The sequence below is a fragment of the Ornithodoros turicata genome, chromosome 1 (assembly GCF_037126465.1).
Source record: "Ornithodoros turicata isolate Travis chromosome 1, ASM3712646v1, whole genome shotgun sequence".
Taxonomy (NCBI): domain Eukaryota; kingdom Metazoa; phylum Arthropoda; class Arachnida; order Ixodida; family Argasidae; genus Ornithodoros; species Ornithodoros turicata.
This window is the reverse complement of record NC_088201.1, coordinates 198,606,270-198,632,063: the sequence shown is the minus strand read 5'-3', so window position 1 is coordinate 198,632,063 and position 25,794 is coordinate 198,606,270. Positions and strand designations below refer to the sequence as shown.

The 25,794-nt window shown below is 43.8% G+C and overlaps 1 protein-coding gene and 1 pseudogene across 3 annotated transcripts in view; one reads left to right on the top strand and one right to left on the bottom strand.

Moving 5' to 3' along the window:
- The window catches only part of LOC135378933 (caspase-7-like), a 201,420-nt gene that overhangs the window by 56,205 nt on the left and 119,421 nt on the right, over window positions 1–25,794 (bottom strand). The gene's annotated exons all lie outside the window — the stretch shown is intronic.
- On the top strand, window positions 9,492–11,891 carry LOC135379158 (uncharacterized; annotated as a pseudogene).

Here is a 25,794-nt window from a genome sequence, read left to right as displayed (position 1 = left end):
AGCGAATATTTCCATGATTGCGATTACGAAAGGGACGCTGAATCTCTTCAACGTACTGAACCTCAGTGTCGTTTGAAACAAAGCGTCCACAATACTTGTACTCTCCGGGGAAAGAACATCCACCTAAACGGCGCAAAAGTGTGTGTACTTTTCGTTATTGGGGCTAACAAGCAGTTCGTGTGGTCCAAATGCCATAACAGATTTCATGATTGCATAAATGGGTTAATCCTCATCTGTGCAACCTGGAACCTTACGACCGCTTACCGCACACAAGACAGAGAGCGACAGAACAAAGAGACAAAATAGGAGTTACCTAACCTAGTCACTTAACTCAGGTGGTACAGCTCTGCTGATACAGATAGATTCGCTTAGCATAATCTTTAAACCATACTTGAACAGAATATTTATGTAACATTGAATATGTGTATGCTCTCCTTTCTCTTCACTCATCTGCTTTTATGGTTGCAGGTAACTTCCTCAGCTGAGCCTAGCACCTCTGAGGTGGGACAGCATGATTACTGCGACACACTATTCAGAGTAGTCAAATGGTATGCAGCTTCCTTTCAAATTCCTCTTTACAGCAGTGTCTTGCCTATCTTTTGGGATCTGTATATTGGACACCAGTGAACGCTAATGGCCTTCCATACATTACTCTGTTGTTTATTCTCCCCCGCCGTTAATGCACGACAGCATACTCAATACCCACATCTCTGTTGTTCTGAGTTTGAGGCAGGACTGTCCCGATAGCTACAGCGGAAGCATCACTTGCCATAGTAGCAAGGGCCGGTTGCTGGAAGCGTCCAAACAGTGGTCCTGCACGGACGGTCTGGAATGAAGATTCACATTCGGGGCTCCATGTGAAGATTCCAGTTCGACCTAGGCCTTGTGGGGGACAGCAATCTTCGAGAAATGTGGGATGAATCGTCGATAAAAGTTTGCAGCATGTAGAGAAGTCCCAAGTTCCTTTGTCGAGTGGGCTTAGTCGTTGTTTCCTCGCATCAGACAAAACAAACCCTAGGAACTTGATCGATTCCATACCGAATGGGCACGTTTCTAAGGAAACCTTCAAGCCACCGGCATGTGGTAGACCGTGAACTTCGTCCAAAAGTTCAATGAATTCAGAAAACCTTGTGTCAAAAAGTATGATTTCATAGATATATCGCACACTGTACTTTGGATGTCGAGGTTGTAAGAAAATTTCATTAATAGCCCTCTGAAATGGTTGATTGTGAATGGTTCTGTGCGGTGCATTCTTAAGCCCGAAAGGCATTCTTGTTTATTGAAATGTGCCAGAACAAGTGACAATTAACATTTTGGGCTGGTTACAAAAGCCTACGAATCTGCAAATCGGCAAACTTCAGATCAAGAACAACAAAGACTGACCAGCTACCAATGTCATCCATAATGTCGTCAGCTCTAGGAAGAGATTGAATGACAGACTGAGTCATCTGTTGAGAGGGATGGATTTCACACACAACCTTTTTATGTTCTCTCGTGACGCAATGACTATGGGGAAAGCCCATCATCAGGTGGAATGGGCTTGATGACAGCGTTCTCATGAAAATAGTGGCGCATAAAACTTATTTTTCATTGCAGTTCTGGATATTGTACCCTTAAGACTACGTCATTTAATTTTTCCGCAAGCTCTCTCGGTATTTCACGAGCCTACGAAGGACACATTTTAATGCAGCGGTGTCAAAGGCAGCCATGTTTGTTGATATTGTTTATGTGCCTCTTGTGCTAGTAGTTCGAAGCTCGAAAGTATGCCGAGAATTTCGCGATATTTTCGTTCATTGATCAAACGCAAAGTAGTTATTTGTTGGCTGCACGTAACTAAACTGTATTTAAGCAAGCATTGCATTAGAAGCTGTCTGAATAGGTCGGTTTTGGAAAGGATATTCGACTTACAATGATGTCTAGATTCGACAATGATGATTATATAATGCATAGCTATGAGCCTCAAGTAATTATGTGCGCGAAATTCCCTCTAATGGAGCTTCGCAAACACCTCTCCAAGTGCGCGTGTTTCGGTTGTTGTACATATGTCTGGTGAGTTACGGGTATGAGTTCTCAGGAGTACTGACGTTCATAATCTTTATTTTGTATGCTCCCAGGAATAAATATATTTAACTGCGACACTAGATATGTGACGCCCTAGCCTGCTGGTTTCATTACGCCAAAAGCGTATGTGTTCGCGACCTTCGAAGTTGTAAACCGCTGGATAATCATTTACGTGAGTAATTCTTGAAAAACTCAATTATCTATCAAAATAACAATGCAGCGTTTGGAGCCAGTAATGGTCAGGGGATAATCGACTCACGCGCGAACTTTACATTTTCAGATGGTGAAACCTTGCAGCAGAAATTCGAGAGCGCGAAGCTAAAAAGCGTTAATAGTGATGGTAAAGAAACTCATGCGTATTCTTACTTGCACGCTCATATACCGTATAGCTTGCACTTTATTTTCTTCAGAATATTAAAGAAAACGAAATTGTTAATATTACGCTGCCAATGCTACGGCCCAGTCAACACAAATTGTTGGTAGAATGCAGAATTAACGTTGAATATTGCTGAACAATGTAGAACGCAAAATGCGAACATTTGTCCGGCAGTAATTGTACGTAGTCAATTCAGCATGTAAAATATTTTACGTGAGTATAACGCATACCAATTAACGGTAGATTGTCACACGTGAAAACAGCGTTGATAACTGTAATGCAAAGTCACAGAAGGACGGACGTCGAATATATAACGTTCCTTTTGCGAAAATGTTGCCTTATACCTTTAGCAAAAAGCAGGCTGAAACGACGTGGATCTGCCGCGCATGCCGTTCAACTGCGCTTTACTATAGGATGCTTTTGTGCGAATGTGCTACTAAAGGAGCAGTTTTGATGAATAAACGAAAATGAATAACAAAGTGCATATATGCATATTCGTCAAAGCTTCAACGTATGCGTTTTCGCCTGAATTCGGGAGATTCACAGCTTCTTCGATTTGAGATGGAACTGTCATTATTTCGGATGGCGGGGAGTGTTACTGTTGAATGAGAAACACCAACACCTGATGAGGCACTTGAGCAAGAAAAAATAAATAAATAAAGGTGCGGTATTTATAAGGTCATATTTGCGTTCATTTGCAGCTGTTGCGTATTCCCTCAGGTTGCTATAATGATGCTCCTGGTGCATCTAATACCTATGTATGCCATTTTCCAAGAATTAATGTTACCTCAGCATGACTGTTTTCGGATCATGAAGTATGAGGAGTGGGGCACGGTAGGCACGCAACATAAGCAACAGCAGCAAAGCATGTGATTCGGCAGAGATGCGGGCTTAGGAAGGGATGCGTCCCATTCCCTTAGTCTCGGCCACTTGATATCCTGAGCTACTCAACTTTCTTGGTGCGGTTGGTGTCCCGCTTTAGAAAATACACACACTTACTTATTTCTACACTCTAGGTCACCTTCAGTTTTCATCAGGGCCAACAAAAAAGTTTTCATCTCACGCGTGCTTGCTTCGAATGATAATAGGCACCAATATCGTACATGTGTCACACATGTGCGACCTCAGTATGTGCTTTAGGTACCAGATCAGGGCCTCGATCTTGAACTTTCACATAGCGATCATTATCTTATATGGAAAGATCGCATGCTCCACGGCTGCTTCATAAGCTCGCGCAAGAGGTCGTGATAGCAAAGTTGTTCTGCCCTTGTTGTTAACTCCCCCCTCACACACGCACACATGTACAAAGCTTGTTCTATATCAGGTGTGCCGATGTCATTCGTGTCCGCTGCCGCATTGAGCCGTAAAGAAACTACGCAGGCCACATAGCACAGGTTTGCGGTAGCCTCTATCTGCGTTGCTGAATCACAGCTAAACGGTAAGCAGTCATTTTTACTTGCTGTGTGCTACTCTGCTGGAAACTGTCTCATTCAAAATCCTATGAAAATCTCATTGAACCAATTGGATATCATGTACACAAATCTCATTCACTGACTGCGAAAATTCTCATCCCCAATAGATGATTTGGGACAAATATTACATTGAAAATGGTGCCATATTCAATGAGCCTTAATGAGAAATCACAGTAAGTGTTAATGAGATGTAATGAGAACTCACAGAACGTGTTAATGAGATGTAATGAGAAATCACAGCAAGTGTTAATGAGATGTAATGAGAAGTGGTGGCTTCAAACTCATTGAATGTCCCCATTGTCTCATTGAACCAATGAGCCCCAGCAGGATATTTCTCATTGGAATGATTCTCCATTTCGATTCGCCAGTAGGTTTGTTGTGGTATAGTCACATTAGATGTGTAGAGCTTTCCAATGAGTATAAATGAATTCCCGCAAAAATGAATTAGACTCAATGTGATTTGGATAATTTACTGGATCAATGAACTACATATTGTATTCCATCACAGCACATATTTCAGCTTGGGTGTTGTCACGTTGTGATGTATTATTTTTCGTTAATTGTGTTGTTTCCTGGGAATGGCAAATGCAGTTCAACGAATAAGCTGTGCGACACGTGTTCGGCTGAATTTCCCGAAGCCACTTGTATGTTTGTGCAGGGTGTGATGGTGTTTCTTGGTATCTCGAGTAAGTCGGGAGGGCAGGAGCGGTCAGCTGGCAGTGTACAGGAATCCAAACACACACATGCCCGCTTCGAGGGAAAAGACAGGGAACCACTGCCCTATATGTAAAAGAAGAGAAGTGTACAAGGGAAACAACGGAAGCGTCTCCAAATGAACTAAGCTTTGACCACAGCCAGAACGGGACATCTGGTCCGCGTTTTCACGTCTTTGTGAGGGTGGCGGTGGCACCCATAAATAACGTAGCAGGGGGTCCGGGACCCTTACTTGACAAAACAATGCGTGTGCCACTGACTTAGCTACAAGCGTGGAGCTCTCCTGTGTACTGTTAGAAAGTGGATGATCTTGCCACCCACACACTTTTCTCAGAATCATTATTTGAAATCTGGATGTCCAGATGTGTAACGTGGAAAGAGGGACGAGAACGGCCATTGGTCCAGTCGTCCAGCATTAATTATGACTTTTAATTGGTTTATAAGTCTGGGAAAGTGAGTTTGACCGCTTTATCTAACTATGATTGATTTATTGTGATCACGTGATAGTGTGGGCGGGGAACGGTATGACCATTGGCACCCAGGTTTGAAACCCTTTTTAAGAAGGTTGCTGGGGTTTTTGGATATTCTAATTCTGAACTTCGGAACTGAATCCTGTCTTGGATCGACATGTAAATAAATTGTTGTCTTTACCGAACTTCGTGACTCTTCGCTTGACCACGTCTAAGTCGAACCCGCCCGGAGCTGCTACGAACCCGACCTGTCTGGACATCGACCATTTCGGATCGTCGCATAACGGGTAACTTCGTCATACCATTTCCTATCATCGTATCATCCTCTACTGGTGTAATATTCTCAGTCGCACTGTGCCTTCACAAATGCGCAATGTTAGGCTGGTAATACTGTCGTGCATCAGATAGTGAGAAATAGAAAATCTAAAAGATGTAATTAACATTTAGCAGTAGCTGACGGCGCAACCTCCTTCACTCCTGCTTCTTTTCCGGGGAGCAGCTCATCAAGCGCCACAGTACATGCAGTGTAAACTGAACACTAGAGAAGATGTTGCCGGCAGTCACTGTACAGAAGTAAGAGAAACAAATTTGAAGGTATCTTGAACGGAGCAAAGTAGGAAGCATTATCCCAGCCCTGTCAGGTTTTGTCATCAATTGACAACATCTCTTATACATTTAATATCGATGTGGCACAAGTAGCACAAGTTAAATCAGCAAAAATCAGCTTGGTCAATTCACGTGATGATAAATCAGCTGCCGCACACTGTGAGGCAGATTGTGGTAAAGGAATGCTGGACATGAACACCTTCCTCGTCTCTGCAGACGATGCAAATGATCTTTTCAGTGATGTGACATTGAAGTCATGAAAGTCATGGAAGTCAGGAAGCATTGTTAAAAGCAGATTTATTGGACCATGCTGCTGTGTCGACTCCGTATCTCTGCCCCCCCCCCCCCCCCCCATGCAAAACAATGTTTGGTTTCACGGGTACTGTGGATGTAGTTGGTGCTACCATGAAGGAGAACACTATGCCTCCAGCCATGGACCCTATCACCACTAACACCCCAAGAGAATCGACAGCGACATGTACGGACAATGTACGGACATGTACGGAGAATCGACATGTACGGACTGTCACAGGCACATGGCTGTGTGAAGCCAAAGAAGCATTCTGCAGGGTGTTTACTTTTATTCGTCACCTAAACTGTATTTAGAAACTAGCAGAGCAAAATAGACTCCGCTTTTGCAGTTGAGTAATATGGACAGGTGCACATTCTCCAGAAGAAGGTATGTAACTACAAGATCAATAATTAACTAATAATGAATAATTAACTCTTTAATTATGGGATTTCGCATAAAAGCGAGAAGACGTAAAGGAATATATTCCTCGTTGAAAGACATTCCATGTGGAAATAAGTGTTAAAAGCGCACCTGTGTTGAAATGTTAATCGCTAAATTTCGCTATGCAAATGAGCCGAAACGAGAAATACGCAGTTTGCAAACGAAGAAACGATGCGAGGTTCGCCTTATCCGGGTGGAAGAGCGGTCTATCTGACCATTACCTCCTACATCAATCAGTTTCATCGCTCCAAATTACGTGGCCCTCCCACTTCGGTTGCATGTCGCTCTTTCTGCGCCAGAAGCGTGCTTAGTTCATGTTCCGCCTCATTTGCATAGCGAAATTCCGCGACAGATGTTTCAACGCACGTGCACGTTTATGTATTTTTTTCAACATAAAATTACTTTCGACGCCGAATAGATCCCGTTCTGTTATTTCGCCTTTGCGCGAAGTCCCCTAATTAAAAAGCTAATGAACTTTAGGTAATTCGTAATCATATAGTTGCATGATTTTCTTCGAGCGAATATTCACCTGGCCATATTCGCGACTCCAGCGAAGTCGTAGCCACCTAGTGGTGGAAGTGGCAACCCTCGGGTCCAGGTTCAGCGTGCGCCACCTATAGTTTGCTGGAGTCGCGATCCGCGACTCCAGCGAAGCCGTAGCCACCTAGCGATGGAAGTGGCAACCCTCGAGTCCAGGTTCGGCGTACGCCACCTATAGTTCGCTGGAGTCGCGAATAACTCAACAGAAAAATGGCATCTATTTTGCTTTACTAGTTTTTAATCAAAATATTGTACTGTAATAATGTGAAACAGTTTGGCTGCAAATTAAGACACTATCTATGCGAACTCGTTTAAAATAAAGAAAGGTGGATGAAAAAGGAAGCTAAAACAACGAAAAACGCCCCTCTGCTTCATTAATTTCTGATCCAAAGTTGATCCACACTAACAGGTATGAAAACAGATATACTACAAATATCCAGTGTACATACAGCAACAGTGACAACACTATAGGAGATAATGTGTGACACAATTTGAAGCAGGCAAAATCTGATACATGCTTCAGTGGCACCTTCTCATTTAATTGTCCGACAAAGTAAGCCCGTCTAGTGCAAGCGGGATGATGGCACATTATGAAGGCAGTTCAGAGAACTATGGATAAATATGGGGTCACTCGTACACCTCTTGGTTTGCATTTGGCAGTTGATGATCAAGCGTCCGAAACACGCCGCTTACCTTTGTGGTAACAGAGCTCGTGCACGGGTTCAGTAACTAAATGCGTGACGGAGCACCTCACTACACAAATGCAAAGACGTTCAGATTTTTATGCGGTCGGTGGAGCTGAAGGGCAGGAAGCATCATCTAATTTACCAGACTGCATCTTAGATCCTACACGGCAACAGACGTTTCCAAGTTCAAAACATAGGCTGCGTTGCAATACCCCGGTTTGTCGACTGCCTAGCGGTCTAACCGGAAGTGTCGCCATGTTAAGTCTCGTTCCAAATCTCGCCAAGTCCGCTATTCAGTCGGCTACCGCCTAGTGCGCATCGATGCAGTCTAATTATGCGCCTGACCATCTGACAGCCGGGATGGCTGAGAGCGGGAAACGCTAGCACCTGCTGCGCTAGCGCGGTACGCATTTCTTGCGTGAGCAACGAGATGGCGCCACAGGCGCCTCGGATAGGCAAGCCTGTTCCAATAGTGACAAGCAAAGGGGTCTACTCAGCTGCCTAGTCATGCGGCTTCGCGGGCGCGAGGTATTGGAACGCAGCCACAATCTGAATTGATGCCGATGGCGCTCGGTCGCATACGACGACGAGAGCATTATGGCTGTAGTTTCGTTTTGACAGACTGAGAAAGCTGAAGTGTCGCAGGGTAAAGCTGTCGCAGTGCACAATCCGTCTTTTGCAACCTACTCAGGAACACGGAGTTGTGTGTATAACTTTGCACACGTTTCGGTCTTTATTTATTTTATTATCTTATTTACTTATTTATTATTAGAATTATTATTCTTATTTTGCTTATTTTATTATTTCATCAATATGTTTTATTGTATTTGAACATAATTTAATATGTACACGTTGTACAATTACTTTCGACACTTATTTTCTTTCTTTTTTTCCGCTTTATATAACCCAAGCTTATCTTCACATCCAGGAATCTAACACTATCTGGCGTACTCGCTGGAACATCCCATTTCCAGCTCGAATCCCGCATTGAACTCTTGTGGTTTTCGAATGGAAGTTGGATGGTTTCAGAATGGAAATTCAACCTGCACTCACTCAGCACGGAAACTGCCGTGGAAGTTTTTTTTTTTTATTATTATTATCTTCACCCCAGAAATCTAACACTATCTGGCGTACTCGCTTAACGCCCATTTCCAGCTCCAATGCAGCATGGAACTATTCTGGTTTTCGAATGGAAGTCGGATCGTTTCAGAATGAAAATTCAACCTGCACTGACCCAGCATAGAAACTGCCTCGGCAGTCTTTTTTTTCTCTCTCTATGCTCATTCTTATGTTTGCCTGCGAAATAGAGCTTCTCTATTGCAAGTCGTCAGTGTCCTTCAGTTTTCATTGTTTGGCTCACATTGCAAAAAGTGTTTTCAGTTTTGGACATATCGCTGCCCTATTTCAGTGGCCGCTTTGATTATGCTGCGCAACTGTTTCAGAACCATTTGCTGCAACATAATTTGAAAGTTTTTCGTCTGCACCTGCACTTGGGAAAGGTGTAGGTCGAGACCGTTAACATATTAAAAAATGCAACGGCAATATTGCCTTCATCATCCACCGCTTACGAGCGAATGATCGCCAAAGGGGTCGTGTACAATGCCACTACAGATCATATTAAATGTCAGAGGACAAACAACAAGATAGTTTGTCTGGACGGCGGGTCATATGCCTAGATTATTCGCATTAGATTTCGCCAAGAGGGTCAGGAAACGGTAAGTTCACTGACACTTTTGGAATACAACGGTGTTCGGAACACACGTAACAATATGCTACGTTTCGCAGTGAGTAAGAATACCATCACCTGTAGTGTTAGCATGTAGACGTATGCGCATGGCACTAAATGAGCAGTTTGTGGTGACCAAGGTGCCAAACAAGATTGAATATAAGTGATGAATACCGTTGTGAAAAACTGTTTTTCCTTTCTATGTAAAATTTCTTTCATTGCATGTATTATTCAAGTTTTTAATTGTATTAGTAGTGCGACAATCTTGAAATAACCATTGATATCTTTTCTAGCAGTTTCTTTTTTCTGAGATAACGTAAGCTAAACCATCAATCTTTCTTACACGATGTCATGTACCGTGTTTTTGAGATTTTCTTGTTTGGAGTATACTTGTTTGTATATGTTTTGCTACATATTGTTTACACAAGTATGTTCACCACTTGCAAACACAATGTGCAAAACTATGCATTGGTAGAGAGCATACTTCACTTGAGGCACTCCTGCGTATTTCTATATGCATGCTCCTGGGGAAAACAATATTCCCTTTCACTCTCGTGCAGTGCAAAAAATATATGAATTTAAATGTAAGCAATTTAAAACTGGTCAGTTGCGTAGTCTGTGCCAATTGAAGTGTCTAGGAATTCAAACACATTTCGAATAGAAGATATTTTGAATTAGAATGATCGACTTCTGTATTCAGTGCTCACCAACTTGCTATATCCCTCGAATGTGTCTTTCATGATCTTCATCCTTTCATCTATGCATGGAGCAGTCCTATCCGCACAACATGTTTGCTAACATTAATTCAATTGACACAGTGATCATGATGGTTTGATGATAAACCAATTGCCCAATTCGTTCTTCTTCTGTGAAGGGGATCTTCATTGCGCAACACGTCGGTTCAGACTGCTCCAATTGGAAATCATTGTTTCTCATTGGCACCCAGTGAACTAATTACTTGATTTGGTTCTTGATTCCCTATGAATCTTGTTCACTACAACACCGGTTAGAGTGCTAAAACATGAAGCTATCTTTCCCTCAACACTTCTCATTGCTTCAATGAGAAATACCTGCGTTATTCACATTAAATGAATTGGGTGTCTCAGTTCTCATTGAAAGTCATCGGTTCTCATTGAACATATTAGCTCCCGGATCCCTGGAAGACTCCTTCACCACAACATCTGTTGGAGCGCTCAAACATAAAGTCTGCTTTCCCGCAACACTTCTCATTACTTCAATGAGAAATACCTGCAATATTCACATTAAATGAATTGGATGCATAAATTCTCATTGAAACTCATTGAAATTGATGCGGTTGCTGAATGCGATCGGGTCTAATTTTTCCAGCAGCGTAACGAAACTTGGTACAGCTTGGGACAAAAGCTTACGGAACACCGGGGTGTTGCATTTCTCCATTCGAGCGAGACCCTGTCAGCGAACTGTACCGGGCGCTCATACTGGGAGATGAATAAAATAGCCGGTCACCAGTTTCTTATTCGATATCTTCCTCATAGCTAGCAGGGGGTCGCTCCAATGAAGAAATACGCCAATGCCGTGTTCCGTAAACTTTTGTCCCAAGCTGTACCTCTTGGTTTTAACTATTACGTCAACATCGTGCGAAAGTAATTGCAAAGCTGTTGCAAACCAAGGAACTGCGTTGATGTGTTCGTTCGTGAGTTAGGAGCGTAACTTCGACGTATTCTGGTTCATCACAGAAAACACCTGCTGGCAGATGTATGTTGAAACAGTTGTCTGCGACGTAAAGCCACGGACAATAATAATAATAATAATAATAATAATAATAATAATAGTAATAATAATACCATAATAATAATAATAATAATAATAATAATAATAATTATTATTATTATTATTCCATGCAAAACATGCCGCGCTGGTGATTCGCGTTCTAAATCATCGGAACAAACAATAGAGGCATCCTCCCTTACTAGAGTTCTCAACGAGCTCGCCGCACTGAAAGAGAGCATCACTTGCTTACTTGTGCTTCCATCCAAAGTCGAAGAACTCACAAGAATAAAAGCCACTGTTGAGTCACTGCTGCCGGTAAAACAAACAGTAGATGAAATCAAAGATGCTGTCTCTTTTCTGTCGGATAAATATGATTCAGTCTTAGAAGATTTGCACAGGAAAGAGAGCAGGGCATCAACGAAATGCAGTCGAGGACGAATGAATTGGAATCGAAGGTTTCCCGGCAAGCCACAGAGATTAAAGAACTACAAACCATGTTAAATACTAGTGAACAGTATAGCAGACGAACGAACCTTGAGATACACGGCCTGCCTTTCACACCTAGAGAGGATCTTTCCGGGCTATTACAGGACGTAGCAGGAAAACTCAACATCGAGCTCTGTGACGGTGATGTGTTGGTTGCGCACCGGCTTCCAACTAAACCTGACCGAAGCCCACAAGTTTTGATACAATTTCGCTCAGTTACTGTTAAAGAGAAATGGATGAAAGCCCACAAAGCGGCGTGCGGCCTCAGATAATGGATTGATCCCGAAGGATGTGTACTTCAACGATAATTTGACACGCTTTAATAAACAACTGCTTTGGAGAGCTAAGACCAGGGCTAGGGACCACGGATATAGATTTGTGTGGACAAAAAAATTGAAAAATATTCAAGATGTCAAGAAAAATGAAGAAGGCCCCGTACTCTGCCTTCTCAATGTAGATGATGTGAACAAAATTCAGTAAATCATGCCAGACTCGTGTTCAATCTACTCGGACTTCTCGACGGTTATCACGGATTTGAACCACGCGGGCTCGAACAATGTCACTGCTTTTTTGCATATGAACATACGTAGTGCCAAAAAACATTGCAGTGAGCTGAAGTGTCGCCTAGGAAATAACTTGTCGAGATTAGATGTTATTGTGTTGACTGAAATTAACATTACCAGTGATGAGGAATACACTCTGTGTGTACCAAATTACAATAGTTTCTTTTTTACCAGAAGTGGACGGAAAGGTGGATGTATTGCAGTATTGGTCAGTTCATTATGGCATATGGAACGTGTTCCGATCTCTGTAGCTGAAATGGAATGTATATTGCTTAACATCTCCAACTGCTCTAAAGTGTAATCTGTTTTGGCAATATATAGACCACCCAACTTGAGTGTTCCGTTGTTTCTCACTGAGCTGCGGACTCTGTTCCGCAATGTACTTAGTTCCAATGACTTGTTCATGTTAGGTGATGTTAACATTGATATGTTACAGGCCAGTAAATCAAACGTATCTGAATACCTTAATGTTTTGGCCGACTCCGGGCTTGAGGCCCTGATACTCACCCCCACTAGGGAAGAATATATGACTGGCAGACTGGTTTCATCCTGTATTGATCATATTAACGTAAGATCCCGTGATACGCCCCTGTGTGCGGGGGTTATAACTTATAAGATCTCTGATCACTACCCTACTTTTCTTTTCATGGCTAACAATTCACCGAGAGCCCGTGCACCAATCACTGTATCTGTAGAATACATCAATATCGAATTATTTGATCAACACTTAGCCCAATATGACTGGTCAGCTATTTTGGACTGCGCAGATCATGTGCAGGCTTTTAAATTGTTTATAGAATACTTCTCTGAGAGTTACCAGGCTCGCTAAAATGATAAGGCCAATCAAGCGGAGGCGCCTTGACCCATGGATTAATGATGAAATCATATGCATGATTAAACAAAAAGAAATACTGTGGAGAAGGTGCCGCCGACACCCTGATAACGCCGCTCTCAAACCGGAATTTCGGGCGTTTCGGAACAAGGTCACCGCCGCGATACGCTTATCGAAGAGAAATTACTACTACGATAAATTGAATGCAAGTAGAAAGAATTCCCGTGCAACGTGGAACCTGATTAACGAACTTAGAGGTCAACCAAATGAACACAATCTAGATAAAGCTATCAAAGACAATTTCGGCAATTCGGCCGGTATCGCAGATAAATTTAGCGCATGTTTTGCTAAAGCTTTCGAGACCAGACAACCTGCGTATTTGCCTGATCTTGGGTTCCCCACCATTTCAAAGTCTTGTGCCTTTCCTACGATGCTGGAACCCCAGTTGCGCGCAATAGTATTCAGCATTTCATCTGGATCGTGTGGGTGGGACGGTATCAGAATCTCTGATCTTCAGCGAAACTACAGCACTTTAAGTGACTGTATGCTGATGATTTTCAGTGGGTGCTTTTCGTCTGGTGTCATTCCAGTTGGATTAAAAAGGGCTATTGTGAGGCCAATACACAAAAAAGGGCGTCGAGATATAGTGGAGAACTATCGTCCTATTTCTTTGTTACCTGTGTTGGCCGTAATTATTGAGAAGTACGTCTACTCAGTTATGGTTGATTTTGCTCAGAAAATTAATATCATTTGCGATAACCAGTTTGGTTTTACTGAGGGCAGGGGTACGCAAGATCTCCTCGAGGAATTCACCGATCTAATTTACAATTCATTCGACAGGAACAAGTTTGTTTCTTGCTTATTGCTCGACCTAACTCATGCGTTCGACACAGTCTGCCACCCAATTTTGTTGAGAAAACTATATGCTTACGGATTTCGAGGCCTCATTTACGAATGGCTTAATAATTTTGTATTTGCCAGAACGCAGCTTGTATCCGTTTGTGGTGAACGTAGTCAGGCTGTAGATATCACATCTGGTGTGCCACAGGGGTCGGTTTTAGCCCCCTTACTGTTCAATCTATATGTCAATGACTTGTGTCGTGCAGTTTCGCAATCCCATGTGTTTCAGAACGCCGATGACACGGTGCTAGCGTCAGTACACGTTAATTATGAGGATTCTATTAACAACCTGCAAAAGGACGCATCTACAGTTTGGGATTGGTTTAACCTTAATCAAATAAAAATTAATGCTTCGAAAACTCAGTTGATCGTATTCCGCAGCTCGCACAAGCGTATACCTTTTCCCATTCCATTTGTAGTACACTCTTCGCTGTGCAGCAATTGCTCGTGTCAACATATAGCATACAGTGATATTGTCAAATACGTTGGAGTCACTTTTCATAGCACCATGTCATGGGACGAACACTTGTCATACGTATGTGCAAAACTGAGAAAAATATCTTGCGTTTTATATAATATACGGAGCTATACACCCTTCAGAATTCGGAAAACGATACTCGAAAGTTTCGGCTACAGCGTGTTACGGTACGGGATCACCGTGTTTGGCCGCTGCAGTGAGAGCTGGAAGCATCAGGTGAACTCTATCCTGAGAAGCTGCCTAAAGAGCCTTGCATACGGCCGTGAAATGTTATCTGATACAGTTCAGTTGTCTGATCATATTCAATTGCTTTCACCTTCCTCGCTTCCAGAATTTGTTTGATTACACGGTCGTATCGAGGCACTTTTGGAGTGACGCCCACAGAACGCCGTTTACAGCTAGGCGGGATCTTAGGCACTGTCGTGGCCTGTTCAGTGTTCCCTTTCCGTTCACTCGTTATGGCTCCTTTTGTAGAAACTATTATATTCCTGTGATCTTTAACAATCTCTCCCCTGGTATTTTTGACATTAAGACTAAAACTGAGTTGAAAGGATACCTCCGGAACCTGTACTATAGGTGAACAATACTTTATTTTCCATGTGTGAATAGTGTGCGATTTCGCTGCTGACCCTGACGTCAGGCCCTGCGACACAAGCCCTCGGGCTTAGGCGGGCCTTCATGACTTTCCTTGATGTGTGTGTTTTGAATAAAAATTCCATTCCATTCCATTCCATTATTATTGTTATTATTATTATTATTGTTATTACTACTTTCTCATCACCTGAGAAACTGGTTCGTCATCCTTCATCGTTGTTATGAGAGGTAACATCAAGAGGCCACCCGCGAAAGTGCGGGGTCATCTTGTGGTTCTGATGATGCGAGGTCATCTTAGGGTTCTGATGACTCCATCCTGTACACATGTTGTACTGGTCGTCTCAGTATAGTGCGACCAGAGGTCATGAGGAGATGTGATGAGATTCTTCCACCGGAACCGGAGAAGACTTCCTGTACTATCGTACTATCCCAATTCGCCATTGCAATTGAGTTCGGTTTGTTTCTTGAATTGGTACGACGTCTCCAACCTTTATGGTCTTGAAATATGATGACGCAATCATACTTCTGCTTCAGGTCTTGCGGTTTCATTAGATTATTTGTTACCTACGCGAATCGCTGTTTAGCGATGCGTTCGCTGGTACCGAGCGGTACCTGTGACTTCCATGGGAGGGCCACGCAGTAACGATTGTCCCTGAAGGCTATGGTTTGTTGGAACTCGTACGTACCATGTGCTGTTGGAGTCCTGTTCATCGCTTTCGTCAGCACGAATGCCAATACTGTCCAGGCTCCAGATGTTGTTCATCAAGTGGTTGACCTCGTTTTGCACCCTGTCCTTTACGTGCAAAACAGTAAGAGTGTTGCAGTTCACCACCATTATGCCATTCGTAGGTGAGCAAGGGCCTTGAAAAGTTCACCCAAGAATCGTCTCCAAAGCTCAGAGTCCTTGGCATATGTTTTGGGCTTTCCCCGCTGCGAAATCCCCGTAGTGGTCCTATCCGATAGGGATTTCGATTCGTTGGGGGATCAACCGCTGTAGAAGTGTCACCAAGTAGGAGTCCATTTTCTTGCATGTGCTCCACGATTTCCGTTGGGGGCACAGCCAGCGTTTGTGTACACATCCTGTAGACTACGAGTGCGACGATAGCGCCATAGCTGTCTGCCGGATAATTGGAACTTATGTTTAGTTCGACAGCGTCGAAGGTTTGTGGACGTCGAGGACAGTTACCGAAGGCACCAATTGACATTTATTCTGTACGTATCTGCCCGCAGCCGACGGTTTCAGACAACGTTCTGGCAATGAATGTGCGTTGACTTCCGCCATCAAAAATGAGTCGAGTGTGTAGATGTGCCTTTTGCCTCTGTGCCCATGTTGTTGAGGTTTGCAGCAAGACATAAGGAAGAGGGCCACCGTTGATTGCAAGTGCTTTGACAGTTACGTTGGTTGTGAAGTCTCGGGGTTACGTACCGTCGACGAGGGCTTGTTACTAGGGTCGCAAATGGTGGTGGCGTGCCGGCGAGAGCAAGCCTTACACTTTGGATGGCTACGGCATTGTTAGGTGGAATGATTTGGCTCCGTGCAGCGGAAGCACAAACAATGTTCGGTCAGAAATTTCTGTTCTTGGTCGAGGACTTTTGAGACCGCACAATCGGAAGTTATATCTCCTGTGACGCCGCAGACGAGACATGGCTGGCGTTCCCATGACTATGAGGTGCTTTTCAGGATTGCTATTGGCGGAACGTTGTGTAGCTTCGAACATTGGCTTTTCTTTGTCTGGTCCGGTAGGTGGACATGTTCCGTCATTCGTAGAGCGAGCTCTTCACGGTATTTCACTTCTCTTGCAAGAAACTGTATCAACGACTCGAGCGCCTTCCTATGGTATGTTGCATCATTTGCTGCGTTCGACGCAGGTATTCGCTCTTGTGCACCCAATATACGGTTAAACTGTAATATATCAGGTGGCATTGCCCGTAACAAAAGTGGGTATAACATGGAGCAATAAGAATCCATGGTTGTGCCTAAGCAATCCAATCCTCGTATGTGCGCTTGCGCTTAATCGTATAATTTACGTAGACGAGATACGAGTATGGGCTCGAGGTCAGCAAGTCCCTCAAGGTATTTTTGAATCAATAGATTGTCATTGCCGTAGCGATCACGTAGAATGGCTCGAGGTCAGCAAGTCCCTGAAGGTATTTTTGAATCAGTAGATTGTCATTGCCGTAGCGATCACGTAGAATGGCGATTGCCGTGTCATAAGTACCGGCCGATAGCTGTAGACCCATGACTGCCGATGCGGCTTCACCCTTCAGTGCACTCATGAGATCATTCATTTTGTCAGTTGCCGATAGGTTGTCGTTATCATGAATCGTGAACTGAAAGTGGCTCCAAAAGAACTGCCATTGCTGTCTCCGGCCATCAAATTGCAATAATTCAAGCTTTGGAAGTCAAATTGATCCACGATTGCTATTTGACGGACGCGCTAAGCTCGAAGGAGGTTATGGGTGCGTGGACGACTCGTTATTAGTTGAAGGTGTAGACTGTGGTGTTGTAGCCGGTGAACTTTGCATCATTGCGACGAGTTTTTTTAGTCTTGAACGTAATAGTTGCCAGTCGATTTTGATATTCAAGCTGACATGTCTATTCAGCCTCAAACTCATATTCCGTCAATTGCGGCTCGATTTGTCTGTGAATTTCAAGAAGCGTAACGTTAAGCTGGTTAAGTCGTTTCATTCTTTCCTCAGTGGGATGCACATTTTGATTTGTCTCGGTAAGGAATCCTTCAAGGTTTTTCACTAAAGTGGTTACCTGAAGACGAAGAACCCTTCGCTTCTTGAATGAGACTTGAGTGAGACTTGTCCATGCTGTGCTGATGTCTTCTTGCTGTATCGGTCCTTGCGTATGAATTGTATCCTGGTCACGGCACCATCTTTTGAAGACTGAGCAGGGCAGAGCATAGACAATGAACGTTTAATGGCTGCAAACATGGAATGAAAGATGCACTGTGAACGTGGGATGGCTCATCACGTGAGACCGTGATTCATCATCCTCCATATCCAAGCTGGAGCAGGTTCCTAGAGTCAACAGCGAAAACGACCAAAGTAATATACAGACCCAGACAGGGACCATCCAACTTTCAACTTATAATCATACGATTAAAGGTGATCACCATGAAGTTGAACGTGCGACGTTCTCTGTCTGTCTCTGTGTTGCTTTCGTCGTTTTCGCTGCTTCTATGTACCAACCGGTCCCATTCGTCTCTTAGAGAATCATCGGCTGTTGCAGGTATGGCAACAACTTTCCATGACTAACCAATGCAAGATAAACTGCACGAATACATAGCCCAGACGATGCCCAGTACCATGGCACGTCTGTTCATGAGGTCCGGGACGATTTTTTTCTTTTTTGTTTGTGGGCCACGCTGTCCACATGGCAGCTTCGAATGAAGTAGCGGTCCTGTACGAGCCATGACATCCAACTTAGGCACTCAACCAAGACTGTACGCTCAAAATAGCCGATATAGGTAATAATAATAATAAGGCATTCGAAAGGCGTGATAAAATCGGATGTCGTGGAGCTACCAGTCGCAGTAGTGCTTTCTTTTCTTTTCCGTTTTTTCCCTAACGCTACGAGCTCTCTCTGCAATCAAATAGAACATGGCCCATACGATGTCTTTGCCATGCATGATTGCTTTCCTAGCGAGTGCTGTCACGTGAAACGGGAGGACATTTTCGAACTACCGCAACGAGCAGGAAAGGGGAGACTGTTGCTCCGCACAAAATTAATAGTCGAAATAGAGAGGGCTGTTGACACGTTTACCGACAGATCAGACATGCTTCTCCTGAATGCATCAACTAAAGCTGCAGAAACGTACATGAGCAGTTGGAGGGAACCGAATAAACTTTGCTAAAGGATAGGATATGAACATCAATGCGAATTAATAGCCCCAGGGTATAACATGCGCGGCTGCAAGTGGCACTTCGTTTTTCAGAATAGAACGGTGGGAAGGAGCCAGAATTTGCGATCAAGAAGCCCATTCGACGCAAAGAGAAGGGAAGACGGCGTCTATGTAGGAGGGCACTCAAGTTCGGCAAATCTACTGCAAAGACCCCAATTTCCGAAGCATCGCGGGAGACAAAGGCTACGGCGCAGGGTCCTAGAAGCTACATCTGGACAGAACGATAGACATTGCAAAAGCAAATGAGTTTGTGTGGTATAAGCATACCTGGACAGGGATCTGAGCACCTTGAAGAGGCTACTGCAGAGCAAAGCGAAACGAAACTATGGCACAAAAAGAAAGGATTGGGATCCCTTCAACATCTGTGCACAGTATTTGTCGGTCGCACATTTCAAGTACAGTCGCGTTGTGAACGATATACAGGTATCCGAAAAGCTTCAGAAACAGTCCTCACGTGCAAGATGAACTAGACCAGGAAAATGAAGCTTCCCAGCTGAAGTACCCAGATTTCGAGCCTGCAACTACCCTGGTCTCATAAATATTTTTATCAGATAGAGACGTAGCTGAATATCACTAAGCGACGGTTCGGCAAGCTTGCCGTATGGTCACCATCAGACCTCAATGTCCCCGAAATTGATTACGATGAATCAAGGGGCTTTCTGGGCCCCCTGAGGAAAGAAGAAAGTATATACTGTGAACACCGTGATGTGTTATAGACGCATATACATTTCTTGTTGTTCCTTTCTTTGTTGACAACATCGCCATCCCCGTTACTGTTCCCATGTTGCTGAATGAAGAAAGATGGTGCTAATAAAAGCTTTAGAGCTTTGTATGGTTAAAATGCCGTTCGATTCGTAAATAACGCAATAACGTGCAGCCTACTGCAACATTACGTACGGCAGCCCAGCTCAACTACGGTGATTTATTTTATGTCACATTAAGTGTTAGTTTAAACACGCTCAAGCAAAATGTCAATTTTCAGATCAGTCCTACAATTAGTATACATTTTGCACTGAGTCAGTTCAAGACTTCCTTCTTTCGTGATATCACATGGTGATACTTCTTCGCACGGGAGTGCGGGGGCAATTTTTGGGACGGGCAAGAACAGGAGGAGCGCTAAAACCCGCAGTGAGTTAGCGCATTTTATGTCTCCGAACATAAGTGTTGCGATGGCTACTCTCACCTGAACGTGATGCACTCATGGTAGAGTGGCGAAACTATGGTAACTACTATGGTACTACTATCGGTAAAATGGCTATCGATATGTCGATACTGCATAAAACTATCCATTGTTACTCGGTAGCATAAATCTATCGATAGTGTCGATAATGAACGGTAGTAGACTATAGACAGTAATGTCGATTTTCTTTTTTTTTTTTTTTGCTAGGTTCCGTTCTCACTATGGATGAATTTGTTCCTCCCTTCGTCTTTCCACTCTCGCCACAGCTATCGATAGCAACGAAGTAATAAGAAGAAACTTAGAAACGGATGACAAAGAGACCGGGTCCTGTCCGGATACTCGGTTCGCACGAGAGTTTGACTTCTTTGTCACTTTTTATTATTTGCGTTAGAATTCTGGTTGTTCTATTACACATTTAGAATTATTTCGATATTTAAGCTAATGGTAGTTGTTTTTTGTAACATTTTCCTCGTGTTGTCCGTGTTGAATTGCTATTGTGCTGTTGTGCTCCAGCGAAGTATACTATGGAAAAATAGCCGGAGCCCTTTTTCCCATGTATACTCCATTGGTCTTGCACTGGGCTTTCAGTGGTTAGTTAGCTTACCCTGACGGGAGGAATCACGTGTTACGTGACCTTCTGACGCCATCCGCTCAAACGTTGCCTGCCCGGGTTCTGCTAATGAGGCCCAAGAAGGCCGAAACAGCTGTCCAGTACTGGCATGTCGACTTACAACAACACCCACGACAAGAGGCTTTCAACGAGCGCGACCCCAGACCTTTCTGGAACTCCAAGGCTTGGACACGTAATCTCTCCGGCCAATGACCCAGCAACCTTTCAGAACGTTCCAGAACCTTCCAGAACATGACTCACTGACGACTGCCTCGCAGTGGAATTGTACAGACTGTGTCACTTTTGTAACCTTTTAAAAGACCTTGCACATAGATTTTCGTCTTAGTCCCGAGGAAGGCGGAGCCTCCGCCGAAACGTCGACTTCCCCAAACTTTTAGATTAAATGCCAATTTAAAGGGACTATGACATCTTTTTTCACGATTTCATCAGAAGGTAAGCCTTTTCCCGCGTCTAGAACCAAAATTTTACCTTCATCACGCGAGGAGTATTCTCGGGAGCGAATTTAAGCGGAGCGGCGAAGGGAGGACAGCTGGCGCCGCGCCGTGGCGAGCTGCCGAGCGGAGACAGAGCTGGCAACTTGACGGGACCACAGCCGGCTCGGCAACACGTCATCGTGACGTGTGGCCGAGCCGAAGGATCGCGCCAGGAGCATGCGCCGTAGGATCCCGCGTATGCGTTCATCGGGAGTGGAAATCTCCATGACGGGAGCTTCCGCGCGATGGTCGCAGTTTATCGCAGTCGCATCCTGTGGTTTTCGTCGACATGCCGATACGATGTTGGATAGTTGGTTGTCCTAATTTAACTCAATACTCGCCTGGTATCCAATGTCTCATGCTTCCCAGTGACGAGGCGGACAGCTTTTAATGCCACGAAGCAATCGGACCGCCGGAGTGGAAAGACGATGTGGTGCCATCGACTGCTCGTGTTTTTAGCGGACATTTGCATGATCGAATTTTCGAAGGGTGCGCTGAATCGCTTCAGCGTACTGGATAACGAGCTCAGTGTCGTCTGAATCAAGGTGTAGCAACCTGTCCACACCGGACAAGGAACATCCACCTAAACGGCGCAAAGGTGCGAGCATTTTTCGTTATTGGGGCTAACAAAGGTCTCTCAGTCCGTGTGGTTCAAATGCTATCATATATTTCAGGATTGCGTGAATGGGTTAATTCTCATCTGCGTGACTCTGAACCTTGACGCCACTTACGGCACCAAGAGAGTAAAAAAAGAAAATAGAAGGTACCGAATCTAGTCCCTAAACTCAGGTGGTGCACTGTTGATAAAAGTACACTTCGTTTACCATGATCTTAGAAACCATACTTCAACAGAAGATGTATGTAATATGTTGAACATACGTATCCGGTTCTTTTCTCTTCACTCAGCTGCTTTCATATTCACAGGTGACTTCCTCAGCGGAGCGTGAAACCCCTTAGGTGAGACAGCATGATCATTGTAACCCACAATTCAGCGCAGACAAATGCTGTGCACCCTCTTTCCAGATTCCTCTTTAATGCAGTGTCTTGCCTACCATTCGGGCTCTGTATATTGTTCACAAGTTCATTTTTACCTTTTTTGTCATTTGATTTACAGTTTGCTTTATCATGTGCACAAATACGATACTGAGGAGGACATTTTCTTGTTTACACTTCTTATCTTATAATCATTGCTCAGTTAGATTACATCATTTGCATTCACCGGAACTGGAGTTTTATACTGTGTTATTTTCTTGTCTCAAATCAGGGCAGCCCATGTGTATGGCAGCTGAAGTCTTTCACCAGGGTAACATGCCAGGAGAACTCCAGCAAGTGCTGTGCAGGTCACCTCTAAATTAAAGGAACCTATCTTTGATGCACTATGTCCTCATGAGATATTGTTCCTACTACAACTCTGCGCTTTGTTTCACATTACCAAAAAAATAACCCTACCAACCATTATCATACCGGTGTACTGCTGTGTTCAACCAGTTCAACTTGCTCTGGGCATCCTGCAAGGCCGTGCAGCTACTTCAGCCCTTATTTGCTGGTAACACTGGTGCCAATACAGTTGTTGGATGAGGTGTGACAATGTAAAATAGAACATATCCTGTGTTCTATTAAAAATAAAAATTATGCATGTATAGCATATAATGTGTACATGTAGATGTTAGGTCTTAGTTATTGTACTATTTGAGGTAAATGTCGACATTTCAGCTGTTTGAGCCTGATGCCCTCGTCCTTGACGCACATACAAGTGTGCCCACACCCTCGGAGGAGCCTGCATAGCGAGGACTCTGTCCCTGTGGCAAATGGAACAGTTCATTCACAAACAAAGCAGATTTCCGCAGGAAGACCAACAAGCAGTTTACTTGAAATAGTACCAATTACTTGTCGTTTTTCTAATTGCAAAATATTGGGCATGCTACATCAGTAATGGTTTTTTTTTTTTGCTTATTTCCAGTTACCTCAACCGGTGACTTCAAGCTTACGTAACACAATAAGAGGGCATGAAGTAGGCGAACTGGTGTCGTGAGATTGTGTCCCCCAGTCTTAGGGATGTATTACACAGTATTGGAAACCTTGTTGAACAATAAATTTGTTAAACGAGGAACACTTATCAGATGTGCAGTGACGATGTGCAGAATACTCTTACACCATACGCTACAGCTGCGTTTTGTAGGCATGGTGGTTGGCAATGCTAAATGTTCAGATTTACGACGTGCTCAACATTGAATACAGAATACGTGTCGTGCTCATAAATAAATTCTCGCATGAAACATAATCTTAGGCAAACAAGAAGTCCTTCGACGGAAGGAAATACAGCCATCTGTAGAACAATAAATGCAGAGTAAATCAAAATCGCCTGAAGGCGCGAAGCTGCTTTGAATAATAACAGTAATGATGACGAAGAACACGAGTTCAAACAAAGTAAAGCAGAACATTAGACCACCCAGACTTTTACGATAATTTGTGCAAACAAATCGAGCAACCAATGGGGGCATCTTCCAAATACCACAGTCGGACTTCACAACGCACTTCCTTTGTTGTCAGATTGCCAACACGTAAACATAACTGCAACTGACGTAAATATAACTGCAACGCCAAGTAACCACCAGACACGTTCCATTGGTGACGGCGATACAACCAATAGACGTTGCGGTGAATCGCTAGAGGCCCACGTAACTCGTCAGCAAAACTCTCAAAGCCACGGAGGTACTTGAGTTCCTTGTTGTGAACGGTCGCAGAGCAGAGGACGAATACATCCGATGAAAAAGTACAGCACACATGTCATACTTGCCATCTCAACTGTAGCAAAGGATTCACACGCAAAAAGCTGTTCATTATAGCGTGCTATCCGAACGCCTCCAACAAAGGAAACGTAATGCTTCAACTTCAACCCTCAAACGCGACCAGAGACCTTGTGACCTTCTATGTGCGACTGGACGGCGCCAGCTACAGCGGGCTCGCAGCATTACTTGCCATTGCGCAACACCGGTGACGTAACAGGGAACAGAATTGCGGTCCGTACAGTTACACCATCGACGGGAGAAAGTGCGCGGGAGAGGAGGAACGCGGAAGAGACATTTCGAGAGCGCGCTCCTCTCAGAGTGGAGCGATTTCGTCCGGAAAAATCTGTGGCATATTAGTTTCTCGGCGGGAAGAACAGTTTGCAGCGAAAAAAAGTATGGGGGTTCGGGAAATTTTATAGTCCCTTTAATAACTAACATTGCCCCTCTCCCTACTTCAGTCTCTGGTGTTTTTTTTTTCTTTTCTTATCTATATACAACATCCTGGTCGTTCGAACCTTTATTTTGTAGCGTATAAATATATACAGGGTGTCCACGCTAAGTGTGAACAGATTTTTTAAAAATATATCAATCACTTTTTCCGAGATGAAATCAATTGCAATATAGCATATGCTGAAGGGCACTCCCTAGAGGGGCATTAACAGACTCCTAACGCAATGTCTTAATTAACTTTCAATAATTAACTTTCGGCCTTGTTGGGCCTCCTCCAGGAGGTCCAACAAGGCCGAAACAGCTGTCCGGTACTGGCGTGGTGACGTTCGATTTACAAATATATATATATAGGTCAAAGAGGTCAATATCAGACGGCTACGAAGTTGAATAAAAATGACGTCGCCCTTTTTATTGTTCAATCTACCTTTAGCTCCGATGGAAGCAGGAAACAACCGGAGTCTTACCTCATTTACAAATTCCAATCAATCATTAACGATGATCCCGGTGTACTTTCAACAGTAAGGAATCCGGTCGCCTAGATGGGATATACTTTCGTTTTTTTATTAGTTTCTTTTTCCTCGTTTTTTTTTTCTTTTCAGCTATGGGCTCAGTACAGGTCACCCTGAGCTGGCTCCCCAAGACAAATGACATCACTTCATGACTTTCAGTTTGGCACTGATGACGTCCGTCGCATGACGGACCAAACGTCTGAGTAAACTTTGTTATTTTGTTATGTTAAGTCGGACAAACTACCTGTAGTTCTCTACTTTTTTGTCGAGTTATGTTGTCTCCCGGCTTTTGGAGTATTTTTGCTCTTGGGCTGCACGTATAGCATATGTTTGTACAAACATATACTTACAAACATGTGCTATACGTGCAGCCAAAGAGCTCCGGCTGTTTTTTTTTTCCTAGTATACTTCACTGGCTTTGCATTGGGCTTTTAGTGGTGACTTTGCTCACACTGACAGGAGGAATCATGTGTTTCGTGACCTGCTGACGCCATTCGCTCAAACGTTGCCTGCCTGCGTACTGCTGATGAGGCCCAAGAAGGCCGAAACAGCTGTCCAGTACTGGCATGGCGACTTTTGGCTTATAAACAATTTATTTAATGAGTAATTTAACACATAGATTATAATATGCCATGAAACGCTTAAAAGAACGGTCGACGTTTCGACAGTGGCACTGTCTTCGTCAGGACAAAAGAAGTACAGTGCTGGACAAAAGTTTACGGGACGCGCGAGCGGCGTATTTTCTCTAGGCAGAGGCACCCCAGCGGCGAGCGGAAGCGGGGGGGGGGGGGGGTTCACTCGTTCAGAGTGATGGAAGAGCGCGCTTGTGGCGACCCATCGTGGTAGTGGTAGCTTAGCTTTT